The following is a 13,143-nucleotide window of genomic DNA, read 5'->3' as shown; positions in this document are numbered from 1 at the left end:
CTTCCCGCACTGAGTTCTCTAGAACTTTCAAGTCGTGAATAAAGTGAAGACACATATCCTATATAATAAAACCCTAATATGCAAATCAACCAAACAGTGGAATGACTGGCAGAATGACCGGTCACTATGATGTCCACTGACCACCAGGGGGCAGACGCTCAACAGAAGAGCTGCCCCCTGGTGGTCAGTGCGCTCCCACAGGGGGAGGCCGCTCAGCCAGGCTCACCGCTGGTGAGTGCAGTGGCAGTGGCGGGAGCCTCTCCCGCCTCCACGGCAGTGCTAAGGATGTCCAACTGATGGCTTAGGCCTGCTCTCCATGAGGAACGAGCCTAAGCCGTCAGTTGGACATCCCCCGAGGGCTACCAGACTGTAAGAGAGTGCAGGCCGGGCTGGGGAGCCCACCCACAGTGCACCTCTCTAGTTTTGATTATAACAGATAATTATAGACAACAGGCAACATGGCTCCTCCTTCTCAGCTGGGGTGGGGGGGAGCGCGCGGGGAGGGGCTGCCCTCATTCTCAACCATGGTGGCCATGCAGTTTATGTTGCCTTTAAAAAATACATACATTTCATTGATTTTTTACAGAGAGGAAGGGAGAGAGATAGTTAGAAACATCGATGAGAGAGAAACATCGATCAGCCGCCTCCTGCACACCCCCCACTGGGGATGTGCCCGCAACCCAGGTACATGCCCTTGACTGGAATCGAACCTGGGACCCTTCAGTCCCAGCAGGCCAACGCTCTATCCTCCGAGCCTAACCGGCTAGGGCTATGTTGCCTTTTAGTCGTCAGGGAAGACCTGGGCCAGGGATCGAACCTGCAACCCAGGTACATGCTGAGGAACAGAAGACAAGACACAGTCCTGCCCCGTGAGGAACTTAAAATGTAGGCAGTGGCAAATGGGATTATGATGTTCCTGGGACAGATGTGAAGTCATCTTGGTTAATAAAAATCTGACCACCAGATGGCGCTCAAGAGATTACAGTTTAGCAAAAACAATTACAGAAAGAAAGAAAGGGGGGCGGGGGGGGGGGGAATCTACCCCCTGGAAGAACAAATAGCACTATGACTTCTATTTCACATGTACTTTTAGGTTCCCTCAAGCTTCTAACAGTTACATGCCTCACCCCAGGGCTCTGGGTGTGATGTTTCAGCAGGAGAAACGCCCTTCCCACACCATCCCTGCGCAGCCCACACTAACCTGTAGGCGGAGCACTTCCCAGAGACCAGGAAAGCACTGACCATCTGTGAGGTGTGCTCAGGGCAGGAATGTCCTCCTTTTGGATGGAGAGCTGATTCTTAGCCGAGTTCCATACCCAGTCCAGTGCCCTTTGGGAACAAGCCATGTTTCTCCTCTCGTAGCTGCTCTGATAGGCCTTCTCCCCCTCTGCTCATCCGCTGCGTAATTTGATTAAATAATGAAATACGTTGATTTTTTAATGTGCCATCTCTTCCAACTGTTTACAACTTTTCAAAATCTTTTTAATCTGATTATAATAAGCTCATTAAAAGAAATGCAAACAGAAATTAATGACATAGAAAGAGTGTAATTTCTCCATAATTCAACTCTTGGAGATGCTGTTAAGAGTTTGGCATATATTCATCTAGAGCAGGGTCTCTTAACCTTCGAACTATGGGTATTTGGGGCCAGAAAATTCTTTGTTTAGAGGACTGCCCTGTGCATCCTGATGTTTGGCAACATCCCTGACCTTTAACCACTAGATGTCAGTAGTAACCACCAACACCACCCTCATCACTATCACCCAGTTGTGACAACGAAAAATATATCCCCAGCCCTAGCCAGCTTGGCTCAGTGGATAGAGCGTCGGCCTGCAGGCTAAAGGGTCCCGGGTTTGATTCCGGTCAGGGGCACATGCCTGGGTTGTGGGCTTGATCCCCAGTAGGAGGTGTGCAGGAGGCAGCTGATCAATGATTCTCATCATTGATGTTTCTATCTCTCTCTCTACCTCTTCCTTCCTCTCTGAAATCAATCAATAAATATTAAAACATATATATATATATCTTCAGATATTGCCAAACGGCTTCACACTATGCTTGCTTTTCTGCAACTTGCTTCTCTTCCCTTTTTAAAAAAATCTTCATAACACATCTTGATCATCTTTTCATTTCTAAACATCCAACTCTATTACATTCTTCACTGTTTCGTGATTTCTTTAACTTGGTATCTCCCATTGATGATCATCTGGATGGTTTTAAAATTTTCTGACTAGTGTTAAATATAGCCGGGTGAAAAAATAGTATTTAAAATCCAAACCGTCTGTGGTCACTTCTTCCTTTTAAGGGGATACTTCCTATCAAAGAGCAACACACATCTAACTGCTCCCCTTTTATTTATACATCCCGATGGGTCAAAGAGGAAAAGTCTGACATGCAAAAGCCGCTATCCATCTTCTGTGTTGCCAGAGCTTGCGGCCAAATTCACGGTCCCTTGAGTACAGCCTATTGTTGAAGCTTTAGAGATGCAAAGGGAGGCTGGGGACTGACGCAGCACAGAAAGCAAGTTTGCTCTGCATAACAAAGGCAGACATTGTTACCCTCCCCAACGAGCCCAGCGGAAGCAAAGCCTGGAAACACGGAGCTGATGAGATGGGAGGTCAGTCCTGGGGTGAGGAGAGCAGGTCACGTGACAAGCAGGACCGGAGCCCAGGGAGAAATGTAGACAGTGAGAAATGATTCCTGGGCGGACTTTGATGTATGAGAATGTCAAATATGGATTTTTAAAATTGAGGTATAATCTACATAATATGTTAATTTCAGGTGTACCACATAATGATCCAATAATTGTATACATTGCAAAATGACCACCACAGTAAGTCCAGTTAACATGCATCACCAGACGTAGTTACACATTTTTTCTCACAAGTATTTTCAAGATCTATTCTCCTAGCGACTTGCAAATGTGCAATACAGTGTTATTAACTGTTATGATGCTAACCTTGTATTCCCGTGGTTTGTTGGTTTTATAACTGGAAATTTGTAACTCCTCACTCCCTTCACCCATTTCGGCCCTCCCCCCATCCAGTTCACATTCTCACCAACAGCGCACCAGGTTTTCATTTTCTCCCATACTCACCCAGGATTCTTTCTTTCTTTCCTTTTGTTGTTGTTGTTAATCCTCACCTGAGGATATTTTTCCCATCGATTTTAAGAAAGAGTAGAAGGGAGGGAGGGAGAGAGAGAGAACCATTGATGTGAGAGAGATTTTAAGAAAGAGCAGAAGGGAGGGAGAGAGAGACACATCAATTGGTTGCCTCTTGCATGTGCCCAAAAACTTGCAACCCAATTACCAGTGTGTGCCCTTGACTGAGAATCGAGCCCACAACCTTTAGGTGTGTCACTCTAACCACTTAGCCACACCAGCCAGGGCTAATCATCTAAATCTTGATCTTCATGTCCTTATTTTTTCAGTGTTCATTTCTCCAATTATTTCTGAGAATTCCCCCCAGGAATATAGTAGGTGTACTGGTTACTAATGCGGATTTTTTCCAATAGATGGAGTTACACATATGTTGATATATATATATATATATATATGCGATTTGATATGTATGCTATTTTGTTGTATTGACAACAAGCTTCAAAACTTCATATGTCAAATTTTCTGAAGGTGTTAACATCATAGATATTTTTACGCTTAAAAATGTCGAATTTCGTGCCAAAAAGAGCATTTGTGGGAAGTTTTAATTCATTATTTTATTTTGAAGAAAAGTGCTGCTGAAAGTTATCGTATACTTCGGGAAGCTTATGGTGAACACGCTCCACTTCAAGATATTTGTGATCACTGTGATGATTTCGATGTGAAAGACAAAGAACATCCAGGTCAACCGAAAAAGTTTGAAGACCAACAATTACAAGCATTATTGGATGAAGATGCGTGTCAAACTCAAAAACAACTTGCAGAAAGATTAAATGTCACTCAGCAAACAATTTCTGATCGTTTACAAGCAATAGGAAATATTTTAAAGGAAGGAAAATGGGTGCCACATCAACTGAATGAAAGACAAATGGAAAACCGAAAAGTCATCAGTAAAATGTTGCTTCAACAGCAAGAAGTCTTTTTTGAATCGAATTGTGACTGACGATGAAAAGTGGATTTATTTTGAGAATCCCAAACGCACAAAATCATGGGTTGATCCAGGTCAACCATCAACATCGACTGCAAGGCCAAATCGCTTTGGAAAGAAGACAGTGCTCTGCGTTTGGTGGGATCAGAAGGTGTGGTGTATTATGAGCTTCTAAAACCAGGTGAAACCATTAATACTGATCGCTACCAACAACAAATAATCAATCAATTTGAACCACGCTTTGATCATGAAACGACCAGAATGTTCCAGAAGACATGGCAAAGTAACTTTGCTTCATGATAACGCGCCATCACACACTTCAAAACCAGTTAAAGACACATTAAAAGATCTTGCCTGGGAAGTATTAACCCACCCGCTGTATTCACCAGACCTTGCTCCTTCAGATGACCACTTGTTCCAATCGATGGCACACGCACTTTCTGAGCAGCACTTCAAAACGTACGAGGAAGTGGAAAATTGGGTCTCTGAATGGTTTGCCTCAAAACAAGAAAAGTTCTATTGGGACGGTATCCACAAATTACCTGAAAGATGGGGCAAATGTGTAGGTAGGGATGGACAATACTTTGAATAAAGCACTTGTGATGTTTCTCTTGAAATTATCCTGTTTTCTTTGATTACAAAATCTGCCATTATTAACCGGTACATTTAGTATTCCTGAAACAGCTGCTCCTTCTACCGCCAGATGCTACTGCTCAGTTGGCCCCATTCTAGACAGCGTCCCTTATTCTTGGTCGTCTGGTCTGGAGGGACTAGTTGAGATTCCCTACTGTCCAGCCTCCCTCAGGGCTCTCCAGTTCACTCGACAGCCTGTACATTTCTGAGCCCCAATTACAGACAAGGTTCTATCCTTTCCAACCAGCGTACTTGGACCCAAGTCATCCCAATGCACCCAGGATTTTCCCACCGTTAGTACTGAAAGCCCCATGTCCCCCCATCCTCCTCAGTCCCGGTAAAATAGGGATAATGGGTCACCCTCGCTTCCGTTTAATTTCCTCCAAGTCTTCCATGGCAGTTGGGAAGCTAATTGCCCAGAGCCCACACAGGACCTTTAGGGGAGAGTGTTGCTTATCTACATGCAAGACCATTGGTTTGGCCTCAAGAAAATTGAGAAAAATGAATATAATAATTCTTTGACCCAAAATTAATTGGAGAGTCTGACCTAAACCTGCAGACCTGATTCTTCTGGCCACGATGTACCACGCCTCGCCAGTTCTTGGAGCGTCTGGAGTTGGAGAATCTGCTGTCTTTCCAGACCAGGCCACTTGCATGAAGGCAAGACTCAGGGGGAAGTGAGCCAGGTGTCAGAATTACCACAGATCATCACCCAAAGAGGTATATGGACACTGGCAAGGTATAGTCCAAACATCCTGGCGACTCATCGGGAGAGATCTCGGGACCAGATGGAAGGCTCAGCTCTGTGAAGTGAGTGTCAACCAAGGAGAGAAAATGCTCATTCTAATGGCCCACAGGCTGAGTAACAAGAGGTGGCGTTGGCTAAAGTGCATTCAGTTGGGAGCCTCATTGTCAGTTAGACCGAAGAGGAAGAATAATAAAATATTCACGAGCCCATTGTTCCCAGAAAGCACAGAGTGAGCAGTGTTGATGTTAGGCTGTGGCCCTTAAGCTCCTTAAGCACGTCCAGGGGAAGAACAGTCTGAAATCAAAGTGCTCTTCACCAAATAGCAACAACAAAAGCCCTCCCCCCATCATAAAACTAGATTTAGGACAAGTGAAAGAAAAACAATAATGGATAGAATCGAGAACATTTCTCCCATTAACTTAATTTGGTGGTGGGTTTGGGGAGGGGCGGGAGGAGGAAATGCCACTGTGGTTGAAAGCCCGTTCAGAAAGCCTTCCTGGTCATGGAATAAGTAAGAGCTGCAGTTGAGACCCACTGCTCTCAGGAGCAGGTGAGACTCATTAGCGTTTGAACTTCAGCTTGCTTCAGACCTGTTTTCTTTGCTTCAGACATGTTTTCTTTTCTTTTTTAAATATATTTTATTGATTTTTTACAGAGAGGAAGGGAGAGGGATAGAGAGTTAGAAACATCGATGAGAGAGAAACATCAATCAGCCGCCTCCTGCACATCTCCCACTGGGGATGTGCCCGCAACCCAGGTACATGCCCTTGACAGGAATCGAACCCGGGACCTTTCAGTCCGCAGGCCAACGCTCTATCCACTGAGCCAAACCGGTTTCGGCAAGACCTGTTTTCTTAAGTGAAACACGTCCTACCACAGTCTTGGTTTTGCCCTTAATGTATGTTGCAAATCCTGTATTCAAATAGTTCAAAGGGTAATGGGATGCCCAACGTACGGAGATTTCACTGCATAGAAGAAGAGCTGCTTTCTCCTTCCTCAACGTGGTCCTGTCAACTTCCCATCCTCCTGCTTCTGGATCCTCCTGGGTGCCTACCAGAGGGCTCCAGGTGGCTGTGTGTACTCTCTGCAGGGCAGGGACTTGATCCCATAGTCAACAAACCTCACTCAGCAACTAAGGAAGTGACTTATTGGCAAGCGGGGAGGGGATGATGAGGTCGTTGCAAGGGAGTGTCCTGTAACTCCAAGGTCTGGCTTTGGTAAAGAAGCGTCAGGTCATCCCTGTTGGGTAGCTTGCCTACCAGCTGGAAGACTGCTTTACCTAGAGTATATCAAGCTCAAGTAGAATTCTTAAAAAAAATTGATTTCAGAGAGGAAGGGAGAGGGAGAGAGAGAGAGAGAGAGAGATAGAAACATCAATGATGAGAGAGAATTAATCATTGATTGGCTGCCTCCTGCACATCCCACACTGGGGATGGAGCCTGAAACCTGGGCATGTGCCCTGACTGGTAATCGAACCACCGTGACCTCCTGGTTCATAGATCGACACTCAACTGCTGAGCCACGCCAGCCAGGCTCAATTAGAACTCTTTTGGCCCTGGCCAGGTTGCTCAGTTGGTTAGAGCATCGTCCTATATGCCAAGGTTGTGGGTTCAATCCCCCATCAGGGCACATACAAGAATCAGCCAATGAATGCATAAACAAGTGGAACTACAAATCAATGCTCCTCTCTCTCTACCTTCCTCTCTCTCCAAATCAATAATAATAATAATAATAATAATAATAAAAGAATTATTTTGCAATAGGAGAGGTTTCAGGGACACAGGCTGATGACTTCAAACTGTTGTTCAATGTTATGGTATTGGCAACAGATAAAGCTGTGGGGGTGGGCAAAGCCTCCCCCTACTGGTAAGCCTTTTGCACTGTTTTCCTGCCCTCCCCGCCCCCCCCCCCCGCCCCCCACCTTCCAACACCTCACCTGCTCTATCTCTTGTTTCACCTTATGAAGTGTGACCTTGCCCAGTCTCTAACTACTTCTTTTTCAATTTACTCTGGAGCAAAATTATTCCACAACACAGTTGTTGTTGTTGTGGGTTTTTTTTAAAGAGGAGAATGATGATTTTTATTTTTTTTAAATATATTTTATTGATTTTTTTTACAGAGAGGAGGGGAGAGGGATAGAGAGTTAGAAACATCGATCAGCTGCCTCCTGCACACTCTCTACTGGGGTTGTGCCCGCAACCAAGGTACATGCCCTTGACCGGAATTGAACCTGGGACCCTTGAGTCCCCAGGCTGATGCCCTAACCACTGAGCAAACCGGTTAGGGCACCACAACACAGTTTTAAAAAATATTTGTTTTATTGATTTCAGAGAGGAAGGGAGAGATAGAAACATTAAAACATTAATAAGAATGAAACAATGAGAAAGAATCATTGATCGGCTGCCTTTAGCACACCCCACACTGGGGATCGAGCTGATAACCTGGGCATGTGGCCTGACCAGGAATGGATCCGTGACCTCCTGGTTCATAGGTCGATGCTCAACCACTGAGCCACGCTGTCCAGGCCACAGCACAGTTGTTGATCCAATGAGGTCACGGGTGAGGGGGCTTGTAAAGCGTGGACTGCTTACAAGGTACATTTATCTTGGTTAATCTTAGTTGGTGTCATGAGAGAATTCAACTGCATTCTGTAAATGTCCGTCAGGGGCGCCCTTTCACTCCTATGCGGTGCTATTCCAAATTCTGCAAGTGGGCGGCTTTTTTCCTTTGCCTTAAGTGGCAAAGAGAGGACCTCTCTGCCTATAAGTCGGGTAAGGTTCTTCTTTATGATTATGCCCAGGAGGAGTCTCTTTTCTTTACACCGTTAGCCAATAATATCCTAAATAATCTATTGGCTTTGAAGTCCATGTTTCGGGGACAAATAGTATGGCCAGCACTGCAGAAAAATAACTAACGAAGCACATATGCATGAGCATCAGTTACATCAGAGTGGGGTAATGGGAGTGCACACCACATGGGGGGCAAAGGAACTGGCAGACGTGGGGATAATTATTTAAGGGCTCTTTTTTAATGCCAGGTGTTTTACAAATAATCATATCTCTCTATAACAGGGGTTAGCAAACGATGGCCCAAAGGTCACGGCCATGCTCATTTGTGTATATGTTGTCTATGTGGCCTCACTGTACAGAGTCGAGGCCAGAGGGCCCACAGAGTCTAACTTATTTACGACCCGGCCGACAACAGAAAAGGTTTGCTGACTCCTACTCTGTAACCATGTGAGATGGGAATTATTCACATTTTCCTGATGAAGAGACGGAAACTCAGAAAAATTAAGTCACGAGCCAAAGTCACACTCCTCGTAAACTGCAGAGCTAGCCTTTGACTCAAAGTCAACCTTTCCAAAGCCCTCGCCCTTCGTGGGGAAGTTACGAGCCACGCTGAGCGTCCGTGTCCTCACAGTCACAGTAGAGAAAGTAGCAATGCCTGACCGCGTTGTCAGGAGGAGTCAGTGAGGAGATACATTTAAAGCTCTCAGCGCAGTCTCTGGCATATAAGTGCTTGATATTTTATCAGCCATTATTTTTCTAAAACTCTGCCCTTCCATGGGCACCACATCTAGACATTTAAGACGGACTGGACCCTGCCCACTTACTGCCACACATTCACCACCCTCCTGACCATGTCATTGTTGTTTAATGTTGCCCACTGCCACTGAGGGTTACCGAGAAAGGAAATGATGGGGCCCTGACCACAGCAATTCTACTTTAATAGAGATATAGGCAGCTGGGAAACATATTTCATTTCTTCCCCCTTCTCTCCAAATAGCATTTACAGCAGATGCGTGGTTCTGAAATGGAGACAGAGCTGAGAATCAGTCACGTGGCTGGTCTGCTAATGTAATACCTGAGTCTCTGAAGTAGATCACTCTCTTCCCTAAGAACAGGTCCCTCTGACAGCCAGCTCACTGGGTGGGGTGGCCGGTGTGTTTCATAGGGAGGATCCTGGGCCTTCCTTTGTTTTGCTTAATCGTTACCCGCCACTCCAAGTGAGCCCCGCCTACCTGTTCCTTGGCTCCCTGCACCTCTCAGCTGTTTATCAGTCCCGGACACACTTGAGTTTTCAGATTTAGAAGCTGACTCCAGGATGAGGAATTGGGGTTGATGTAAGCAATATAAAGATAGAGAAGCTACTGGGATGAACCATGGGCTTCAGTCCAGCCGGATCCACTCAACTCTGGCTGCGCAGCTCAGCTCTGTCTCTTTCCCTTTCTGCTTGGTCGGCTCAATTTTTAGTGTGGTTCCTGGAGACCCCTGGTGTTTTAGCCTGGCTTTTGGTGTGTGTGTGTGTGTGTGTGTGTGTGTGTGTGTGTGTGTATGTGTGTATGGAATGATGTTCCAACCAACAGCCACCCAGCCACGGCTGAAAGGCAACTTTTTTTTTTTTTCTAATTGGTTTGAGAGAGAGAGAAAGGGAGACACAGAGAGAGAAACATCAATTGGCCACCTCCCACATGTGCCAGACCAGGGAGCTAACCTGCAACCCAGGTGTGTGCCCTGACTGGGAATCAAACCCACAACCTTCTTGGTGCATGGGACGTTGCTTCAACCAACTGAGCCGCCCAGTCAGGGCAAAACTGCATTCTTGTAGCTGTCTGAACTCTTAAAATAATCATTCCCCTGGGTTCTGGATTCAATGATACAAAGCCCTTCATATAATTGTTACAGGATTCCCGGGCAGAAGGAATAGGGAAACTGAGACAGGAAAGTTAACAGAAGGCCAACCAGGGTGGGCAATGTGCAGCCGGTTTGTAACTAACAAACCACTATCTTCCCCAGCCAAGGACACAAGAAGAAATGGTTTAAAAACCCCTACGGAGAGAATGCAGAAAGGGAGGGGGCAAGGAGGAAGGAAAAAAGTTTTACTTCTTAAGCAGAGAAGCCAGCAGTCTCAAGGCAAGATAGAGTTGCCAGGTGTTTCTCATGGATTCGGGGAAGGCCACAACAAAGAAAAAAAGTGACCTTGAGAATGAATCTGCACCAGAATAGCAGAGGAATGTTGACGCTGATAGACAGGAAGGTGTATAATGCCCCGGACTCCCTCCCAACTTACTCTTTTTTAAAAAAATATATATTTTATTGATTTTTACAGAGAGAAGGGGAGAGGGATAGAGTGTTAGAAACATCGATGAGAGAGAAACATCAATCAGCTGCCTCCTGCACACCCGCTACTGGGGATGTGCCCACAACCAAGGTATGTGCCCTTGATCAGAATCGAACCTGGGACCCTCCAGTCCGCAGGCCGACGCTCTATCCACTGAGCCAAACCAGTCAGGGCCCAACTTACTCTTCAGATTAGCCGAGAGCCCGTCTGTGCTTCATAAGCCAGATGTATAGGTTTGCTTGCTTTGCTTGTCCAATAAAGGCGCATGCTTACATTGCTTTAATAAATTGGCTTTGCACAACGCAGTTGAGGTCTCTCGTATGAATTCATTTAGATGAGAAGACAAGGATTGAGGAACAGCCCTCTCCCACGGACCTAGGGGGCTGTCTGGTGACACCTCTCTGGTGATGGTGAGAGGTGCCAGATACCTTCTTGGGGGAGGGGGAGAGGTGTCTTAAAGGGATTAAAGGTTATATTTTTAAAAACCTCTTACTCCCTGTACTATCTCACACATGTTTGGTTTCAGAATCCAGCCTCCAGCTCCAGGTCTGCTTGGGACTGAGACAGGACCGTAATTACACCAAGAACCATGCATGTCTACGTCACAGAAAATCTCAGTGAGACAGGCCTGCAGCCCTAGGCGAGTCTTTGTATTTCTACCCAAACACAGTTCCTTCTTGAGTGGGAACAGAACCAATTTACGTTTTATCACTTGTGTCGAGAGAGTGTTGGTAGAAACCTGAGTTAAACAGCATGCAATCAGTATGCAATCTCAGGTGCATTCCTGGAATGTTTTAGTGTCATTATGGGTTGAAGCCCGGGGCCGGGCCGCTGTCCTGCCCTTCTGGCTCCGACTTGGTAACCGTGCTCCGGTCACAGAAACTCTAAAACTCGGTTTCCTCATCTGCTTGGGGATATGAATACCTACAGAGTCTGCCTCAGAGGGCCACCTGAAGCTCAAAGGAGAGAATGAATGTGAAACACTTTTGTAAACTGGACAACGCTGACCACCTGTAGGCTGGAGAGGAGGAGGATGTTAGATTGGTAAAGCAGACCTAACCGGTTTGGCTCAGTGGATGGAGCGTCAGCCTTTGGACAGAAAGGTCCCAGGTTCGATTCCGGTCAAGGGCATGTACCTTGGTTGTGGGCACATTCCCTATAGGAGATGTGCAAGAGGCAACTGATCGATGTTTCTCTCTCATCGATGTTTCTAACTCTCTATCCCTCTCCCTTCTTCTCTGCAAAAATAAATAAAATATATATATATATATATATATATATATATATATATATTTTAAAAAGATTAGTAAAGCAGTTCCCCAGGGAGAATCCCGACGTATAGCACCGCCTGACTTCTCTTGAACCCACAGTTCAGAATATATACGTAAGGGAGCAGGGTGCTTGCTGGAGAGAGCCATGCCCTGGAAGTGTGTGGCTCTCGGTCGCGTTTCCAACACCACACCGCATTGAGATGCATTAACCACACCACATTAAGGGGTTTGGGTAATTCCCTTAAGCACTTCGGTTTCTTCATCTGTAAAAGAGATGAATACTTACATCTTCTCGAAGTTATGAAAATGAACAAAGGCAAACCTCGCTAACATGGAGTTAGGAGGCCACAAGGGGGCGCTCTCACACAGCACCACTGGATGTCAATTCCAGGAAGCATTGCCAGTTACAGACCCCAGAAAAGTCAACAGGAAAGAACCACCAAGTACAGTCCTCAACAGGAAAAGATGTACATTGCCTCTCCTACAAGAAATCCATCACCCCAGCAACTCAGCCAATGAGAAACTGGCATCTGCCTGAGCGCTGCTTGTCTCCAATGCCTTCCAAACAACCCCTCCCAACCCCCTCCTTTTTCTCCATAAAATGAGTCTGTCTGTTTGTAGGACTTGCCTATGGCTTTTGCTACAGCTTGCTGTCCCAAATGATAATGCTTTGCTGCTCCCGAATAAGCACATCTTGCTAGTAAAATAACCGACATGTGTGTTTCAGGTCAGGAGTATGAAAACCATGCTTTTCAGGCTTCCTTGGATAGTTAGGATTTATTTTCAAGCTCAAGGACTTGTCTCCCCCACTTCTGCCAGTACAGATGCTTTCCTTTCCAGTCCGTGCCTCACTACCGCAGTGCTGTGTCCACTGTGCACACTCCTTAGCACTGTTCCCAATGTCATTCAGGACCTGGGCCCTCGCCTCCTTCTAGCCTCAGTCAAGGCATTCTGAGCAACCATCCTGCCCCACCCCCACCCCTACAGCATCTCAGGTCTTTGTCCTCATCTGACTGTGCTCAGCTCCTATTGCTCAAGACTCAGCTCTGGTGCTGCCCTTGGGAGAGCAATCTCTGACAATCCCCATTTCTTCTGCGCCCTCGCTGTGCTCACGGAGAAAGAGGGCTTCTCTCCCCTTAGCTTCCGGGTCCTATGCCCGCTCCTGAATGGGTCACTGGTCTGGGCATTGAGGCGGCAATGACTGGCAGCCCTGGCCCCTAACTTAGCCCTGAGCTGAAGGAGGAAGAGGTGGGGGGAGGGGGGAGGGTGACAGCCTCTTGTAGAC

Source organism: Myotis myotis, unplaced genomic scaffold (genome assembly GCF_014108235.1).
Source record: "Myotis myotis isolate mMyoMyo1 unplaced genomic scaffold, mMyoMyo1.p scaffold_m19_p_18, whole genome shotgun sequence".
In the NCBI taxonomy this organism is placed as follows: Eukaryota; Metazoa; Chordata; class Mammalia; order Chiroptera; family Vespertilionidae; genus Myotis; species Myotis myotis.
Note: the sequence above shows the minus strand (reverse complement) of the source record.